Below are 20,236 nucleotides of genomic sequence, written 5' to 3'. Positions count from 1 at the left end.
CATCTGTTATAATGGGAATGACATCTTTAGAATTTGCTGATAGCTTTTTCTAAAGGTCATCAGGATTGGCAAAGGGCAATCACTGTGCCTACCTCATATTTTCGTTGTGAGGATTAGACACGTTAATACAGTTCACCCGCACAATTCAAGAATTCGCCCGCTATTAAATTTATTTGTAACCCCCCGAATCAGTACTCGTGGCACTTGCGTGGTCATTCTGGCACATGCGAGGCGGTGAGGGATTTGAGTCTCCCCACGTGCAGGTTTCCAGGTGGGGTGGAGCAAGACGACACTCTGCCTTCTTGTTTCAGCTTCAGGCTATAAACAAGTGTCCTTTTTTTTTTTTTTTGCGGTACGTGGGCCTCTCACTGTTGTGGCCTCTCCCGTTGCGGAGCACAGGCTCCGGACGCGCAGGCCCAGAGGCCATGGCTCACGGGCCCAGCCGCTCCACGGCATGTGGGATCCTCCTGGACCGGGGCACAAACCCGAGTCCCCTGCATCGGCAGGCGGACTCTCAACCACTGTGCCACCAGGGAAGCCCAAACAAGTGTCATTTTTGAAGTCCATTTAGGGCCACGTTTTTGCATTTTTGTGCTTTTTATTAATGATTATGCTGTATTTAGTGGCCCCTAAGCAGAGCACTGAAAAGTGCCAACTGGTGTTTATAGGTACGGAAAGCTGTGGAAGGATCTTTCAGAGAAAATACGTTAAATAAGCTTTATCCAGGCACGCCTGAGAGTGCTGTTGGCTATAAGCTCGATGTTAATGAGTCCACAATATCTATTAAACAAGGTGTCTTTAAACAGAAAGCCAGATAAAACAAGTTATGTACTGATCAGCTGATGAAAATGTTGTGGCTAAAGGCTTGAAGGAACGTTAACCCTGAATCTTCCCAAGAACACGGATAGTACAGTATTCGCTAATTCAGTGTTCCCTGTGACTTTAAAGACACAATTACTGCAAAAATGAGACTCGATTGCATATGTAAAGGATTAAAGCACACCAGGCACAGAGTTACTGCTATAGAGGTGTTTGTGAAATGAAGAAATCCCTGACTGAGTTTACAGAGAGGCCAGATCCCATCTTAAGGGAGGCTATAAGAGGGAGTCAGTAGGAAGCAGGTTGACCAGACGACAGCAGAGTCCTCCCAAGGAAAGTTAGGGATCCGGGATAAAGGGAATTATAACAGGTCAAGGAAGATTTGGTGATGGAATTCCCCCAGGTGCAAGGCCCATGACAAGTACAAGCGCTGCTTTAAGCAGTGGTCAGAGGTGCTGCTGGGAAGGGCAGTGTGGTGCAGTGGTCTGCTGCCTGATGTTGCTGAGCATCAGAATTACCAGGAGGGCCTCAAAACATCTGCAGAGGCAGATTCCCCAGCCTCACCTCAGAATTTCTGATTCTAGAGATGAGACCGGACATGTGTAGCCTTAAACAGCTCCCCAACACCAGTCTAACATTTGGGAGCCACTCAGGTAATAGCAAGAACTCCTCCCTTGGACTAGGACAGGCTTGGGTTTGAATCCAGCTACATGGCCTTGGAAAGATGATTGAAATCAGTGAGACTGGGTTTCTTCATCTGTAAAGTAAAGATGTAATCGCAACCTTAAAGCATCACTGCTGAGAATAAGCCAGAGAATGCATGTAAATTTCCAGATCCAGTGTCTGGGATGTTGTCGATATTCAATACCGGGTAGGATGACCTTCCTTCTTGTTGGTTCATCCCCAACTGCTGTGTCCATGTTCTCTTTTTATATGTGAAAGTGACACTCCCCCAGGAAGCATGGGGTTATTCTCCAGCAAGGTCAAGAATCTGAGGCAACCCCTGGCACCATCCTCCTCCTCCCACTGGCTGGGAACAAACAGATGCTAGGGCACCCAGGTGAGAACAGGGAACACTCAGCCCAGGCTCACTTTCCTCACAGTTTCTGCAATGCAGGGAAGCCTGCCACAGGCTGCATGGTTGGTTAGAATGTGCACCAGAAAGGAAGCACTCCTTCCTTGGGTCTGATGTCAGCCTTCCTTAGGAACGTGATCTGGAGCCCCTGGGGCTTTGCAGCTATAATTGGCAGACTGAGTAAATGCAGATGGGCCAGGTGGGGAGCGAGGGCGCCAGAGCACAGGTGGCCACTGGCCCCAGCTGCATCTGCCACCAGCTGAAGCTCCCCCAGAGTCATCTGCAGGCCCTCCAGGCCCCATCTGTTTGCCATTGTCCAAGATGCAGGCTCCTGGGGCCCTGAGCACCGACTCTATATTGCAAGATGGGCTTCTGTACTGAGCAGACCCATGCAGCCTCCTTCACCTCCTCCCCTCCCACCCCTGACATTTTTCCCAAGCCTGTCTCCCTTCCTGTTCCTTTCTGCCCTCTCCCCCAACTCCTACCCCATCTCCAAAATTAAATTTCCTCTCCGGTCTGCTTTGCAACACTCCCAGCTTTTGTCATTTATGTTTTTGCTGCATCTTGGCTAAGGGCTTGGCAAGGAGGGAAAACTTTCTAGTGGCAAAGGCATAACCCTCCAACAAAAGCAATTTCCCTCTGACTCTCTGGTTGTTAACTTGCAAAGAGAAGTCCATTCCCTGGCAGAGCGAGATGAAGCCCCACATGGCTTCCCTTCTGTTCCCCTTGACTGGGTTTCACTCCAATCAGTGTCCAGGGTTTGCTGAAGTTCAGTCCTGCCCATCAGAAGGCAGGAATTACATGATCATTCATCATAGTGCTTTGAAGTCGAGTGGAATTTTCCTAAACTTTGAAGTGTGTTCCATTGACATCGTCCACCCTGATCGAAGAATGAGGACCGTATGTAGGACAGTGGAGAGTCGAAGGGCAATTCATAAACACATAAATTCTATCACCTGGCAGTTCTTGAGTGCTCACTGTGTCAGGCACTGCTGTGAATGAATGAACTCATTTAATCTTTTCTACACCCAAAGAGTTAGGAACTATTAGAATTAGGTACTATCCTGATTTTATTGATGAGGATATTGGAACACAGAAGGATTAGGTAATTTGAACAAGAGCCCAACCCTTGGAAGCAGCAATGTCAAGATTAGAAACCAAGCAGAATGTCTTCAGAGTCAGAACATGTGGCCTCTGCCCTAAGCTGGGCTCTTAAATAGCATTTTTCAAGCTGAGAAACCATTGAGTCTTAGGGTTCCTAAGACTGGGGATTGTCGGGGGTGGGAGGTACCTAGCTGTGGTGCACCCAGTTTCTCAGTCTCCACCCTTCTTCCCACCCCACCTGCCCTCCTTCTGCTTTTCTTTGTTATATACAGTGGACTTCCATGGAAGTCAGCTTGAAAAGAGTATGTAGCTCACCAGGCTGAGTCCTATTAGTCTGGGACAGTTTGGTTGGTGTCCAGCACCTGGCAGGAGATTAGGCTTGTGGTAGCTGCCCAACACTGTTTGTTGAATGAGCAAATGACCCTCCCCAACCCCGCCTTCCCTTCATCCTTGGAGATGAGGAAATGAGCACAGGGAGGGGAACTGTGTGACCCAGTGGCAGGGTGCCACACGGCTGGCCTGGGAGTAACACTGACTTTGCCACTCACCAGGGAACTCAGCAGGCCTTTGGGGCCTCATGTGAAAACTCTAGGAGCTGGACTATACAATTTCAGGTTCTTAAGTTTCTATGAGTCAACAGTAAGGATGCCAGAACTGGGAGCCAGTCATGCATCAGAGATGTCAATCACATCTCTTATCTCCAGCAAGGCAATCCTCCTCCCTCCGCAGGGAGTACACTGGGCATGTTGTTCCGTGTTCTCCCTGGGAGCTCCCCTGGGGAAAAATTAATACTAAACCTCTCAAGGAAAGAAACAGATGCGTATATAGACAGTGATTTTCAAGCATAAATGGGTCAAGGATGCTGCCTGAGAATGGGACAGTTAAGAAGGTTCTATCTACAGAGATTATGTCAAAGAAAGAATGACTGAGGCCAGAAAGTGACAAAGCACCTGCGGGGTGGTACCTCTGCCCCTCGGTCAGAGGCAATAACAAATGTGGAGACATCACCGGTCCAACCATGTCCCTCAGGCTGATCCACACACATTAAAAGTCAAATATATCAACACAACCAGCAAGAGTGATAAGCAGCCCCTTTCAGAGGCATTGGGATAATTTAAAAATTTATTTCTTTTACAATATAATTTAAAATGGGATTCTTCCCGTTTTACTTCTGGCTGACAGTCCTGTGTTAGTTTCCTGGGGCTGCTGTAACAAATTACCCCAAACTGGGCGGCTTAAACAACAGACATTTACTCTCTCCAAGTTCTGGAGGCCAGACGTCCCAAATCAGTATCACTGGGCTGAAATCAAGGCCAAGGCCACACCACGTCAGGAGGAGCTAGGGGAGGATAGGCTCCTTGCCTCTTCCAGCTCCTGGGGGTCGCTGGCATTCCTTGGCTTGTGGCTGCAGCTCTGTCACCTGTACCTCCATGATTACATTGCATCCTAACCCTATGTGTCCAATCTCCCTCCGCCTCCCTTGTAGAAGAGTGCTTATGATTGCATGAAGAGCCCACCCATATAATCCAGGATAATACCATCTCAGGATCCTTAGTTTAACCCTGTCTTTTGCCATGTAAGGTAAGTGTCTCAGGTTGTGGGACTTAGGACTGAATATCTTTGGGGAACGTTCTTCAGCTGTGACAGCTCCCACAGGCCAAGAACAAATCACTAGGTGCCAGGCCAATGTAGGATGCAAAAAGCATCCAAAAAGGTTAAAAATAAAGTCAAATACCATCACCCACCTAGATATCCAGAGGTGGATGCTAGAAAGGCCAGAGAGGGTCACCAGGATGCTGCTCACTTCCTCCCACCCCCACGGAGGAGAGAGGACCTTCCCCTCTTCCAGGCCATGTAAGGCGCTACCCGGAACAGAATGCAGCATGGTGACAGAGTTTTTAATGTGACTGCACCCCCGTGGAGTGCGCAGAACACAGACACTGGCACCTCATTCCTGCCTGGGAAACCTTAGGGCAGAAGCTATGACCACAGGCTTGGGCAGGAAGAGCTGAGGGAAAGGGAGGTGGGCCTGGGCTGAGTGGGGAAGCACTGCTCACAGGCCGTGGAAGACCCCTCCACACCCAACAGGGCTTCCTGGAGGGGCACTGCCTTCCAACAGAGGAACCGCCATGCAGAGACCCCAAGACTGAGGGGGGAGTCATCGTAAGGACCAGGCAGCAGAACAGCTCTGTCCTCACCACGCGGTCCACAGTCAGAAAGGGCCCCCATGAGAGAGAAGCAGACAGTCACCTAAGATCATGTGCAATCCACTGTCTGGTTACATCTGGGTCCTTCAGGAAAGACCTCTTGGCCTCCCTCCACACCTCCCTTGCCCCAGATCCAGCTCCAGGGAAGCCAGGAGCAGTGTCAGGAAGAAGAAATTGGAGGAAAAATCACGTGTCAGATCTTGAGCCCACGGCAGACACAGAGCAGGAGAAAAGCTTTAACTTTGGATGAAGTTTCGAGTTTTGATGCATACATTTAATTACTGAAATGCCTAATTTCTGAAATGAGACTTATCTTGAGATCTAAAGGACCCAGAGACTTTTTATTACTGGCAGTGACAAAGTCAGTGGACCTGCCTGAGCTTTCCCCCAGCAATGGGAGTGAACTTGCCTACAGAATTACAGAAGGGATTCAACTGCACTAGAGAGAGACAAAGTAACGCAGTTTTCTACGTGCACCTTATCACGTCTAGCCCATTCACCATAATGTTGGATTTCTTTTTACCGTTTGGTCCTCTTTTATTTTTTAGGCCATGGAGCTGGATTTTGCCAGTGATCCGAAGCTTCAGGAGAAGGGCAACATAGCCATGTGCATTAGCTAGAGCTGCCCAGGTCTTCCTGTTTTCAAAGATCTACTGCACACATCACCTTCACAATGTATGTCCTTAGCCATGGATGACAAGGATGTCTGGGTCAGTGGGGAATCCCCACGCTTCCACAAATAGCTGAGCCATTGACCTCACTGCTTAAACAGCTGCAGTTCATTTGGCTTCCAAATGTCATCCCAAGGGCCAATTTCAGTTTCGGTACAGCATTTTTCTTCAGCCTGGGAACAAAGTTTACTGTTTTACTCATTCTTCCAGTCCTGGGAAGCCCCATGCCTTCTTAGCATCCTTTGTAGTTCCTCCAAATGTAGTCATCTCTGCATTTATCTCCTCCTAAATATTAAGGAGCCTGAACAGTTGGAGCAGATAAAGAAAGCCCAGAATGGAATAAAAGAGTTGTATACCACACTTCCCTCTTCTATGTCTCTTCTTTGTAGACTCAGGCAGTGAACCTGAATTTTTTTTTTTTTAAAGAAGATGTTGGGGGTAGGAGTTTATTAATTAATTTATTTATTTTTGCTGTGTTGGGTCTTCATTTCTGTGCGAGGGCTTTCTCTAGTTCCAGCAAGCAGGGGCCACTCTTCATCGCGGTGCGCGGGCCTCTCACCGTTGTGGCCTCTCTTGTTGCAGAGCACAGGCTCCAGACGCGCAGGCTCAGTAGTTGTGGCTCACGGGCCTAGTTGCTCCGCGGCATGTGGGATCTTCCCAGACCAGGGCTCGAACCCGTGTCCTCTGCATTGGCAGACAGATTCTCAACCACTGTGCCACCAGGGAAGCCTGGAACCTGAAATTTGAATCATGGTTTCCCAGGATCACTGGTGGATCCGAGAGTTCCTAGTGGCAGACAGTCTCCTCAGTATAGGCCAGGACACAGTTGTGAAAATGCAGAAACAGCATTGGAAAGAAGTCAGAAGGCATGTGGTGTGGTCCTGGCACAGTCCCTTACTGTTGCCATGTCATCCTTCATCTGTGCTATGGGCATATGACAGCCTCATGACCTGTCTAACTAGGCTGAGAAAAGCCAGTGAAACAAAAATCGTGACAGTGCTGATACACGCATTTAGGAGCGTGAAAATAGCTCATTGTCTATCATTCCAAGGGAGGTGGTGATTGAGGGCTCTGACCCCTCCACAAGGAGGATGATAGGACACACTCATTTAACTCCACTCCTGTCTGTATTCCCAACAAAATGAGGATTCGGAATAAAGTTACTAGGACAAAGAGACTGGGGCAGAAGATAATAAAACAAATACATGCATACATATCTCTGTGTGTGTGTGTGTGTGTGTGTGTGTGTGTGTGTGTGTGTGTGTGATGTTTGTTAAAAGCAGAAGGACAAATGATAACTGGCTCAGAATTTCTAGGCAGAATCACTCTAAGTCAGCAGGCAGGAAGCTGAGAAACAACTCAGTTTGCATCCAGAACCTTCAGAAGCCTCAGGAATTGGTAGCACAGGTGCTTTTAGAAGTGAGGGTAAACAAGGGGCAGGAAAGGAGACAGTTGGTTAAAAGTCTATTTACAAAGCAGTAAGGTGCACAGATCCCCTCCTCAACTCTGCACGGATGGGTGAATGTCCCTCTCTGCCACACCCCTCCCCAGAAGACTGGAGTCTTATTCTCTAAGGAGGACAAAACAGAAGATCTACAGACACCAGACCAGTTGAGTACTCGTGCCAGTGTGCTTGGTTGAAAACAGAAGGATTAACTGAAAATCCCCAACCTCCCTCCCTGATTCTACTCCTAAAATGCTGGCATCCAGGGTAACACTCTTCAGACAGGAGACTGGAAGATCTCCTCTGGGAAACACGATCGGCCTGAGATTCAAATGCCCAGTGACATACCATAAATGCCCTTGTGCACGTGGTTCCCAGTCTGATTTTTAGCCCCCCTCTAACACCTGGAAACAAACAGCCAAGGATCACAGGACATCTGAGGCAAGTCTCAGATATGAAAGGCAAACTCCAGAACAGACAAACAAAAAAGTAACTTGAAGTAAACAGAAACTATGCAAGGACATGAGAATTACTCCCCATTCTTGTCAAAAACAAACAGAAAACTGCCACTGTTACTTTCAGAGAGGTAACAACAGAGATTACAGCTTAAAACAAGAATAGAATTGTTTCAGGAAGGAAGAAATAACGACGTAGTGAGCGTACCATATAGCTCAGCCATAAACAGGATTTACACAATCCAAATGATGTAATCTGCTATGATATCATCAAAGTATGATGCAGCTATACTAGGAGAAGTGAGCAGTGATGGGCACTAAAACTCTGCCTTAATCTTCCACATGGGAAGGTAAGAGCTAATGCTTAAACCTGAAAAAAGAAAAAGATCACACGATGAACAGTAATAGCGAGAGACACGTATGCAAATATGAAAAGAAAAAGTAAAATAACTGAAAGTGATAGCCTTGAGAATGAGGAAGTAGGACAGCTGGGTGTGGTGCTACGGGATTGATAGGCTGATATTTTTAGTAATGAACTTTGAGAACTGTTCGGCTCTTGAAACTATGTGTATTGAATTTTTATAAAAAATAAAAACCAAATTATAAAAGAGCTTAGGCTCTGGCATCAGCCTGCCTGGATTAGTAACTGGTTCTCATCACTGGCTCCTTGTAAGATGTTGGACAATCTACTTAAGCTCTATGTGACTCGATTTATTTCCTCATATGTTTAGAGGGAATCATAGCAGTACTGCCTGATAGAATTGTTGTTAGAGTGAAATGAGGTAATGCGTGTGAAGCCATGTAACACGGGACCCAGCACGTGGTACGTGCTCAGTAAATGTTACCTACTATTGTTTTCATTATTGTTGCTTTCTCACCCCTAAAGATCTGATTTAATTGGTCTTGGGTGTAGCCTAGGTATAGAGAGTTTGAAAAGTTACCCAGATGACACTAACCCACAGCAAAGGGAAACCAGTGGTCCACAGCCTAGAGGAAGCCAGCTAGGTGAGCAACATAACTATTGCTAAAAAAAGATGATCCCTGGATGCTTCCTTGTCAGTCATCTCCCTCTAGCCCTATACCATCTAGAGGATAAAAAGATGGAGTGTTAACCCCACAGTGTCTCTCATTTTACTAAAGAGTAGTTATCCACCTGGAAAGTTGACTATACACTGAAGTTTTCTAAATTGAACCCATTTGCTCACTGAATTAGATTTGATTTAAGACATAGGAGAATGCTGACCCTGAAATATACTAAGGCTCAAGCTTAAGAATGTAGCAAAAATCTTAAGAGCACACTATTTAAGCATAAAAAACATTATGGAAAATATTAATAACCTCTAAACTTTGGCGGGAGGTGGTTCAACAAGTGGTATCTTTAGAGCACTTAGGTTGAACCAACATCAAAAGCTTAGGGAAAAATTCACTTATGTCAGCTTTAGTGATGTACAGGTCTCCCCCAAATCTCCTGGTTAAAAATTTCCAACACAACTCAAAACTAGCTTAAGCAAAATAAAGGGAATATGTAGGCTCAGAAGGCGGGAAGGGATCAGTGATAGAATGAAGGCAAGAGCAGAGGGAACCAGCTCTGGAAGGCCTTGGAGGCCAGCACTGGAATTTGTGGTGCTTGCTGTGTTCCAGGGTCCCCTGGGGACGTGCAGGACACAGCAATGAAAGCAACAATAAAAACCAGAGAGGTAAATATATAGTGCACAAAAATTAAAAGACAGCCATGTCAGAGGATGGAGAATCGTTCAGGAGCTGAGGAGGCTGATGAGCTCCAAGGAGGAAGGGACAGAGGTTGTAGGGAAAACCACAGTAAGACTTTGGCTTTCCTCTGGGTGAGATGAAAATCCTTTGAAGGGTTTGAGCAGAGCAGTGACAAGGTGTAATTAACGTTTCAAAACACTGTACAGGCAGACAACTAAATGACCTCTTTGCTGCATGGAAAATGGACTGCATCAAGGCAAAGCAGGAGCAGGAGGACAAGGAAAACGCTACTGTCATTTTCCAGGGGAGACACAATGAAGGTTGAACCTAAAGTTGTTATGATGGAGATAAGACTCTGTCACATTATCAGGATCAGGTTCCAGTTCAAAGGTGGAGATGAAAGAACGTGCTGACGGATCCCACCTGGGCTGCTACGAGAGAGCGTCATGTTTGATGCCTCGCTCCCAGGACTCTCTCCCTCCCCAGCCATCCTCAAGCATGTGTCCATCCATCTTCCATCTCTGCCTGTCTCTTGGCTTCACTCTAATTTTCCACGTGGCAGGAGATAGTATGATGTCCAAGAGCCCCAAATCCACACCCTCCCATTTAGCGGCCATGGAAGCTCACTTCCTATTTATATATCAGACCTCAGCAAAGCCCTGTCTGAGTCAAGGATCCAACCGTTGTACCAATCACTGTTGTCAGGAAGATGGGATATAATGATTGCCCAGGCTTGGGATACACACTTGTCTCCGTGGCCAGGGCAGCAGGGCAAGTTACTGAAATCGGGAGTTAGGAAAAGCATTCCAGACAAGCAAAAACCAACTGTTACCACAGTCTAAGCACCCCTCCCCTGCAACTGAAACCCAAATTATTTTCCCTTTGAGTTTTATCCAACTCCTATGGACCCTGAAGACTCTGCCTTTTCCCTAAACTCAGAGCAGCTTTCAATTTGGGGCACCTACCTCAAAAGAAATATTTTTCTTTTGCTATCAAACAATAAGTACCCAAATTAAAAGTCACAGTGATTTTAAATCTGGCCTCGGTATCTGACTTAGTTTGTCATTCAAAACCAGGAGGATTGGGGAGGGGGAAGAGAGAAAGTTCATCTCGAATTGCCAGAAAGATCTTTGATTCCAACCCCCCCCCCCCCGCCCAGTTTAATTACTGAAAGAGATTTTTCTCTCAAATGTTTTCGCAAAGAGCTGCGCGAAGAAGCATTTCCAGTTGGTTCTCTGAGCATCCTGAGATGTTTTAGAGCAAGGCCGGCCTGCATTTTTATCATCCCCGGGCCTTTCTGCACTCTTGGTCAGTTAAGGATTCTTGGCCCCAAACCAGCTCCACCACTAATATTTGTGTGCTTTGGAAAAACTGCTGAAGAATTGAGGAAACAATCCATGATCTGAAAGAATTTACACATTGTGGTAATGCAGGATTTTGAAAAGCGAGTTTTACAAATGGCAGGGGCCCCTGCGCCCTGTCCACATTAACTTCCAGGGACTTCCGTGCAATCAGGGCCTGATCACAGAACCCACCACAGCTGCCATGCTCATCCTTCCCCTGGAACACCTGCTCCCACACTCGCTGAGAAAGAACTGATTTATGTTGACAGTTTCTTACCCCAAACAACCCTGGGCTGTTTATAGTACATATCATACACTAGTGAGGTTTTCTTGTTCTCTTTTTTCCCAGACGCCCCTCCAGTTCCTCCTTGCCTGCTTTCATTCTTGTCCGTCTGCCACCTGGAAGCAGCAAATGCAGCCGCCCCTCTTGCTCTTCTGCATACCAGAGGCAACCATAATATTTACTGTGGCAGTGAGAGGCCTTCCTGCTGTCCTCGCAGCTCAGATGGTGGTGAGAGACAGGGAGAGCCAAATGCGGAAACAGGGCTCTTTCCCAGAGAAGTGTTCTGCTCTGACCCAAACTCCTGGTGTGATCCTGTACAGAAGCCCCCGTCCTTGGCCACCTGGGACACGGTAACCAGGGAACTCCGAGAAGTTTCCCAAAAATGGAACAGTGTACCTCTAGGTGTTCAAGAAAATGATTGTTTTTTTGGAAGAGAGTTACAGAAGAGATGAAAACATCTGGTTGAATTTGAATTTTGAATTTGAATCTAAAAATAGATTTCATGTACCCCAGAGACAACAAAGATAATATGTTAGAGGACAGGAAGAAAATAATATAACTATTTATTTGTAAATATAATGTTTGTGTATGTTTAAAGTAAATATATTAGTACAGAAGGCTAAGTATGTCATTTAAAAATGAATGAATACGCTTAAATTGAAGGTACATGCTCAAATTGTTTTTTATTGCTGAGGGTAGATGATCAAAGGAGTTTGGAAACGATTAAATTAGGAGATACTTATGCTCTTTTCTCACTGAAATTCTGTGGTTCTGTGGTTTTATGTCCTGGGACAAAGTCTGCTGTGGTAGAGCCGATAAAAGGAGGTGAAGGCAGACAACTGTCTGTCCAGGACTTGCCAGATTCCAGTAGCCTTTCTGCCGTCTGAGCCTCTGGGCCCTATCACCACTCCTGGAGGGAGCGAGAGTGTGAGCAGCTCTCGGGGAGGAGGTGAGGGAGGTTTCAGGCCCAGGGCACACGATGGGCCTTGCTGCTGCCCCATGGTGCCATCTGGGGGCTCCCTCCCTTGTGCAGGTTCAATGTCACCAGGCATTGGGACCAGGCTTCTAGTCTTTACAGACTGTGTCACCAAATGGCACCATCTTCTCCTACTTCTGTTTAGGTGGTTCTCTGTCCGATGCAGACCATGTCGTCCAGCTTTAGAACGGAAAAGTCTGTCTCTTGATCATCTGCTCCAAGTCTGACCACTTTGTCGTTCTTTGTTTGGGATTTAATATATGATTTTTAAAATCTTTTCACTTTTCTTTACTCCTTTCCCATTCGACTTTTCTCATGTACTTGTTCATCATTTTCCTTCTTTCTGTTATTCAATTTCACCTTTGTCTTCTCTTATAAGGATCTGTGGCCAAATCCCTTTAGGCAATTCAGATTGCCAGTGCCCCATGCCGTTGGTAATCATTTTTTAAAGATTGTATATGGAGTCCAAACCTTCACTTCAATTGCTCCCTATTCCCTTCAGTGCATCTAAACTCTCCTGGAAAACCCCCCTGCCTGGAAAATTCCGATTTATTTTTTTTTAAACACAGTTTAGATGTCATCTCTTCCAAAAGCCCTCCCTGTTCCTTATACACCATTCAAACAAGCTAATCAATCCCTTCATTGTATTTTCTACACACGCTTCTTTTTTATAATTGAGATATAATTGACATATATTACATTAGTTTCAGGTATACAACATAATGATTTGATATTTGTGTATACTGTGAAATGATCACAATAAGTCTAGTTAACATCCATCACCACACAGAGTTACACATTTTTTTTTCATGTGATGAGAACTTTTTTTTTTTTTTTTTTGCTGCATTGAGCTGCTGCGCTTGGGCTTTCTCTAGTTGCAGCAAGCGGAGGCCACTCCTCTTTGCAGTGTGCGGGCTTCTCATTGTGGTGGCTTCTCTTGTTGAGAAGCATACGCCCTAGGCGCGCAGGCTTCAGTAGTTGTGGCACATGGGCTCAGCAGTTGTGGCTTGCGGGCTCTAGAGCGCAGGCTCACTAGTTGTGGCGCAGGACTTAGTTGCTCCGCGGCATGTGGGATCTTCCCAGACCAGGGCTCGAACCCATGTTCCCTGCATTGACAGGTGGATTCTTAATCACTGAGCCACCAGGGAAGCCCTGTGATGATAACTTTTAAGATGTACTCTCTTAACGACTTTCAAATACACAATATTTAATAATATTATTAATTATATAATATATAATTAATATATATTATATAAAAATTATATAATATATAGTTAATAATATATTATTAACTATAGTCACCATGCTGTACATCACACTCCATGAAATATATTTTATAACTGGAAGTTTGTACCTTTTGAGCACCTTCTGCACAAACTCCTTTCACGGCACCAATGACACTTGTCTCCCTTCCTCTGCTAGTCTGTAAACTCATCCAAGGTCAAGGCTGGAGCCCTGCCCAGCAGCTTCTAGCACAGTGCCTGGTACAAAGCAGGCTCTTAAGAAATGGAGTGAATGAAGGGAGAATATCTGAAGCCAACTCCTCTTGGCCTCCCTGTTGATCCACCAGAATGTGGCCAACTGCAGAGGGAACAACAGCAGAGCTAATACTTATTCCATGTGCTTTCAGTGGGAAACCAATGACATATAACTGGCTGAGTAGAGACCACCAGACCAGTTAATCATCCACTCTATTCACGAGGAAGCAGCCCCTTCTCCTACACACGTTGATGAGTATATTCCGGGCTAAAGGATGGCATCTTACTTGCCAGGCTCTAATTGTTAGATTGTTTCTTAAGTTCATTTTCTGTCTTTTAATCACAGTTTATGCATGACTGTTCCTGGACTTTGAGGATTCAGACTTTGCACCAGGAACACTGCCATTTTCTTGTTCCTGGAAATTCACTGGAAATTTTCCAGTCACCAAAAGGTGGAATCTAACTGAAACACAACTTTCCACGAATACAATTTTCTTCTCCAACAAAAAAATATCATTTTTTAAAAACAAATCACCAAATTGAAAACAAGAATGCCATTTACTAACTTTGATGACTAGCTTCATCATCTGACCCATCATCCACAGCCAGGAAAAACCACATACTTTTTCTTTTATATCTTTTTATCTGAATTCCACCTGGCTTTCTCTCTCTCTCCCTCTCCCTCTCTCTCTCTCACACACACAGCCTGGACAGTGAAGCTTTCATTCCCAGGCCATGAAATTTTCTGCACCTGTGAGCACTCCGCTCTCAGTGTTATAACCAGGTCTCAGCCCTTTCTACTCAAAGCTCCCTATTAGCAGCTGCCCAGAAGCCGACAGAACCCGAGAACCTCCCAGGTCACCCCACCTCTGCCAAAGCATCCCTGCCCCCCAGGTCCCCACTCCCACACTGATACACCCATCCCAACAATGTATCCGTGAAGAAAACTCCTCCCTCAAGGCAGGCCAAGCCCGTACTGTCCTCTAACTTCCCTCTCTGGTTGATGCTATCACAGTCTTAGAAAACTGAACTTAAAGGCACGTATCCGAGTTCTAAGATCCTCAGCTACCTGAAAACTATGAGACCTTGGATGATTCACTGAGTCTCTGCGGGTCACAATGAAATTTAGCAAACTTGCATGTCCCCCCGGGTCTTTTTCCTTCTTTTTGTCTGATCTGTCCACTCTCCAATCTCTCTGCTTCTACATAAGGTCATCGTAAGGACAGACAAGACAATGTTTGTGAAATGCCTTAAATTTCTACGAAGGAGGTTTATAAATTCAAAATATTATTGCTTTTAGAGATGCTATTTTTAGTCCTGTGTGAACACTGTTAACATATCTTTATAGATAAATAGAGTTCCTGGTTGGATGGTGGTGATGGTGGCACAATGATATGAATGTACTTAAATGCCCCTGAAATGAACTCTTTACAGTGGTTAAGATGGTAATTTTTTTTAAGATGGTAAATTTTATGTTATGAGTATTTGACCACAATTTTTAAAATAAATATATAGTCAACAACAACAACAACAACAAAATCTTTGTATTACCTGATTGTTTAGAAAGCAGGTTTCCTGGCATCCACCTGCTCTGTGTCCCCTTTTGCTTACTTGCGTCTGCTTGCCCTCTGATCTGTGATGGAATCTCACAAAGCATGGGAGGGGACTTGAAGATCGGTGGTCCATCTCACCCCTTCATCCGACATTACATATGAGGCCCATCTGAACAAAAAGATCAACTCTAATTTAAAGTTCCTCCCTCCTACACTGTTGGTGGGAATATAAGTTGGTGCAGCCACTATAGAAAACAGTATGAGGTTCCTCAGAAAACTAAAAATAGAGTTGCCATATGATCCAGCAATCCCACTCCTGGGCGTATATCCGGACAAAACTATAATTCGAAAAGATACATGCACCCCTGTGTTCATAGCAGCACTATTCACAATAGCCAGGACATGGAAACAACCTAAATGGCCATCAACAGATATGAACGGATAAAGAAGATGTGGTACTATATACAATGGAATACTACTGAGCCATAAAAAAGAATGAAATAATGCCATTTGCAGCAACATGGATGCAGATTATCATACTAAGTGAAGTCAGAAAGAGAAAGACAAATGCCACATGATATTACTCATATGTGGAATCTAAAATATGACACAAATGAACCTATCTACAAAACAGAATCACAGACATAGAGAACAGACTTGTGGTTGCCAAGGGGCAGTGGGCTGGGGGAGGGATGGAGTGGTAGGCTGGGGTTAGCAGATGTAAGCTATTATACGTGGAATGGATAAACAACAATGTCCTCCTGTACAGAACAGAGAACTATATCAGTATCCTATGATAAACCATAATGGAAAAGAATATAAAAAAAGAATGTGTGTGTGTGTGTGTGTGTGTGTGTGTGTATATATATATATAAAACTGAATATATATATGTATAACTGAATCACTTTTCTGTACAGCAGAAATTAATACAACATTGTAAATCAACTATAATTCAATAAAAAAATATATGAAAGAACAATTTAAGGTTCCTAATTTCAGGTCAGATTCTGTTTACCTGCGGGAAAGTGGCACATCAGTCTATAACCATAATATTAGTAACTATCATAATAAAAAGCTGTAAGGACAACCTCCTTCTGCACACCCGCCCCCTGGGGCCCTGGGAGAAAGGCTACAGAAAGCGGAGCCCAGTGCACATCTCTCTGGCCTCCTCTGGGCAGGGGACACCCCCGAGGCCACTGCTCCAGGACCAACAGGCAAGGGGACACACACTGGAGTGTGTCTGATTCCCGTCCTCCTCCCCCTCAGGTTTTAGGTGACCAGCTTTCGATCTAGTACTGACTCAGACAACTGAAGGCCAGGTTTCACCAGAGAATGGACATTTTACAAGTGGGTTATAAATTGTCGTTAGGCAGCTCTCAGACAGGTTGACATAACCTCCCGCTACCTTGGCTGAGTGGCACCTAAGTAACTCAACCTGCGCCTTTGGAAGATGCTCTCCCTGGATACAGGTCTGCTGAACATATGATGTGATCACCAGGCAGGGCAGAATCCCGGGAAAGGAAGCACAATTGTGTTAGTCACAGAGACACTGTGAGAAAGTAAGAGTGTGAGGGACCTTAGCCATCTGGTCAAACCCCTCATTTCATAGATAAAGATCTGAGGACAGAGGCACTAAGGGCGGGGCCAGCAACCTGTCCAAGGCTGTCCACTCAGCAGCGTCTGGGAGTGGAGGCCAGACCATTTACCAGCTGGGATCCAGTGCTCTTTCTGCCACCCTAGTCCATCTGTGCCAGGGAGGCAGAAGGGTAGGGGGAAAAGCATGGACTTTGGAGCCAGGCCCAGCCACACATCCCATCTCTCCTTTAATGGCCCTAAGGCTTTGGGCAAGTCATACTCTCTGAGCCTCAGTTTCCTCATCTATAAAATGGGCATAATGATTCTCATCTTTGAAGGTTGGCGTGAAGGTTAAGTTAAAAGATGTGTGTGAAGTGCCAGCACAGTTCCTGGCAGAATAAGTGCCCTCACAAACAGTAGCTGTGATTTATTACTGTTCTTTGGGCCACCACGGTTCTCTGAGCACAATGGGGCAGGATTCCAAATGCGCTGTGGGTCCTGCTTGTTGGATGAGGGCAGGCCTAGAGCACAGAGGGAGGACTCCAAGGTGGAATGGAGGGGTACACAGGAGGAAGGGTGCCCCGGCTAGCTGGTGTGCCAGGAGGTCTGAGGGACTCCATGGAGCTGGCTGGCGCATGCCCAGGACACTGTGTTCCTTGGGATTACCAGACACCCACAAATAATTAGATGGATTTCCCCAAAATCAACAAGATCAGCGAAGAATAAAGCCCTTACATTTCCAGGCTAGAAAAAAAAAAGAGGCTGCCTCCCATCGGCTGGCTTGAGAGAGGGGGGCAAATTAATTCAGATGTGCCCTCCAAGCACACATAAATGAGGGTTCACAGAGCTCCCAGGGGTACACAAGGAATGCTGAATGGCTTAGTTGTCTCCAGACTTAGTAACAGAAGATCCATCGAAGCCAGTGGTCCTCAAAGCGTGGTCCTTGGCCCTTTGAAATGCAGCATCTCTAGCCGCCACCCTGACGTACTGAATCCTCTGAAGATGGGCTCCAGGAGATGCTACCAAGCCCTCCAGGCCATTCTTAGGCACGTACAATTTGAGAACTGCTTGCCTGCGCCATTTCTCCTGATTTCTTGACTGACAGCACAGGAGCGGCTATCGATCTTGGCTGCACAGAAGCAGTCCGCTGCCAAGGCTACAACCCAGAGCAATTAAATCAGAATCTCTGGGATTGGACCCCGGCACCAGGTCTTTTAAGGCTCCCCAGGTAATTTCAATGTGCAGCCAAGCCTGAGACCCACTGATTTGGAGCAAGAATTTGAATGAAGCAGTAAGTCATTCATAGCATTTGTGTGTGAGCGTATCAATCAACTCAGAATGCTGGGAATTACCATCTTTTCCTTTGCTCAGAGTTTTTGTGTTTGTTTTTCCCACCACTACTTCCTCGATCGTCCTCTGCAGGTTCTGCACCCCCAAGAGAAGTTCTGAAGACACTCGTCCCCCCACCCATTCACCCACCGCTACCACCATCCAATTGTTAACGTTACTGAAATCACTGACTCAAGCTAAGATGTAAGAAAAGGCTCCATTCATTCTAGGTTCTTAGGATCCAGTGTGAATCTGCAAATTGAAGACAATTATGTTTCTGTTATATGTGTGTTTCTTCTGTGTGGGATTTATCTACAGTGTTCCTATTATGTTCATGCATTTTATTCAGCTTTTGGTCCAGATCAGCACCAAAGCAGGCTAATAAGGGCTGGTTTATGTTTTGTTTAGCCTTTGAAACATGCAAGCATCTCACCTGCTAATTGGAGACAGTGGATGGGCCCCAGCACAGTGTTTCCTCAGCTGGGGGAGGGTGGAGAGGAAAAAATAACTTTTTTCCCCTAGTATCCTGTGAACTGTACTGCAAGAAAGCTGGTGAGTCGCTTTAAATGACACTTTCAGGTTCTAATAAAAATATGTTTTAAGGGCTTCCCTGGTGGCACAATGGTTGTGAATCTGCCTGCTAATGCAGGGGACACGGGTTCGAGCCCTGGTCTGGGAAGATCCCACATGTCGCGGAGCAACTAGGTCCGTGAGCCACAACTACTGAGCCTGCGCGTCTGGAGCCTGTGCTCTGCAACAAGAGAGGCCGCAAGAGTGAGAGGCCCGCGCACCGCGATGAAGAGTGGCCCCCACTTGCCACAACTAGAGAAAGCCCTCGCACAGAAACGAAGACCCAACACAGCAAAAATAAATTAATTAATTAATAAACTCCTACCCCCAACATCTTCTTTAAAAAAAAAAAAGGCCACCTATTGTGTGATTCTATTTTATATATATATATATATATATATATATATATATATATATATATATCTGTTTTTAAATGGAGCAATAGGATAGTTTACCTAAGATGTCATCATAAAGGCTAGGCTTACACTTTTAGCTTCAGATCAATTACTTGGAAGTTTTAGAAATCTTCAAGAAGCCCAATTTAGAAATGTGTCCAGTTCCTGGAGTTAACAATCTTACTCTGCCAATGTAACTCAAATGTTCTTTCTCAGGGGCTCCCTAGGGTGTCATCTTCCACAAAGTCTCCAGGAGTTCTGAAACTATTCTATTTAAAGAGAAATGGATATTTAATATACTCGTTCATGTTTCTCTGCACATATTAGGCTGACCAAACATCCTGATCACTCTGGAACTTTCCCGTTTTAGCACTAAAAGTCCCATATTCACCTTCCACTGGGCAACTGGGACAATTGGTCACCCTATATTCTGCCCAGATCTCCTTGCTCACCATCACTTTATAAATCCTCTCCTTCCGTGGGACTCATGCACTGCCTCATCTTAAACCATCAGCACATGTGCTTAGAACACACACACACCTGGTTCCTTCCTCACAATGCGAATGCAGATACATTCATTTATTCTTCCAGAATTTCTACTTCCCATTTTTCCCATGGCTATCACCACCCTCTCTCTCCACAGGGATGATTCCAGAAACATCTTGTTCTTTTTAATCACACCACCAGGGCAAATGCGAAGACGAAAGGAAAGTGATTCCTGTGTTTCAAAGCTCAAACTAGATGAAAGAGTACATCATAAAAGTTAACGAGTGCCTTTTTTCAATGGTGTAAATCTTTATTGCATCTCCATTCATTGCTGGATACCGGCCTGCACCGAGTCCACAGTAAGCAAGCTAATAAGTGAGACAAACGTGCTCTCTTCACTCAGTAAGACTCCCTGGCATCCTAGATTTCCTTGTTCCTTGGCTTTCCATTGAACTGGGCAAATGCATCTTTGGTTTTTGCTATTCCTTATCTTGGGCTGCCAGTAGCAACTGACTGAATCCACTGCCAATTTGTTCTTTCTAACTTCAGTGCTGCTCCAAAGTTATCATAATAAACTCAATTAATTTCTCATAGTGGTTCTAAATTCTGTCCACAATGAAGTTCTTTCACCCACCCACCATGTAGTGCATGACTCTGTCATCTACCTTCCTGGGTTCAACATCATGGGATGGAGTTCCAGCTACCGTTCACCTCCTACCTTAAATTCTCCCAGGCTCATCGTGGTCATTTTCTCTTGCCCTG

Source organism: Leucopleurus acutus, assembly GCF_964270905.1.
Source record: "Leucopleurus acutus genome assembly, chromosome: 21".
Classification (NCBI taxonomy): Eukaryota; Metazoa; Chordata; class Mammalia; order Artiodactyla; family Delphinidae; genus Leucopleurus; species Leucopleurus acutus.
Note: the sequence above shows the minus strand (reverse complement) of the source record.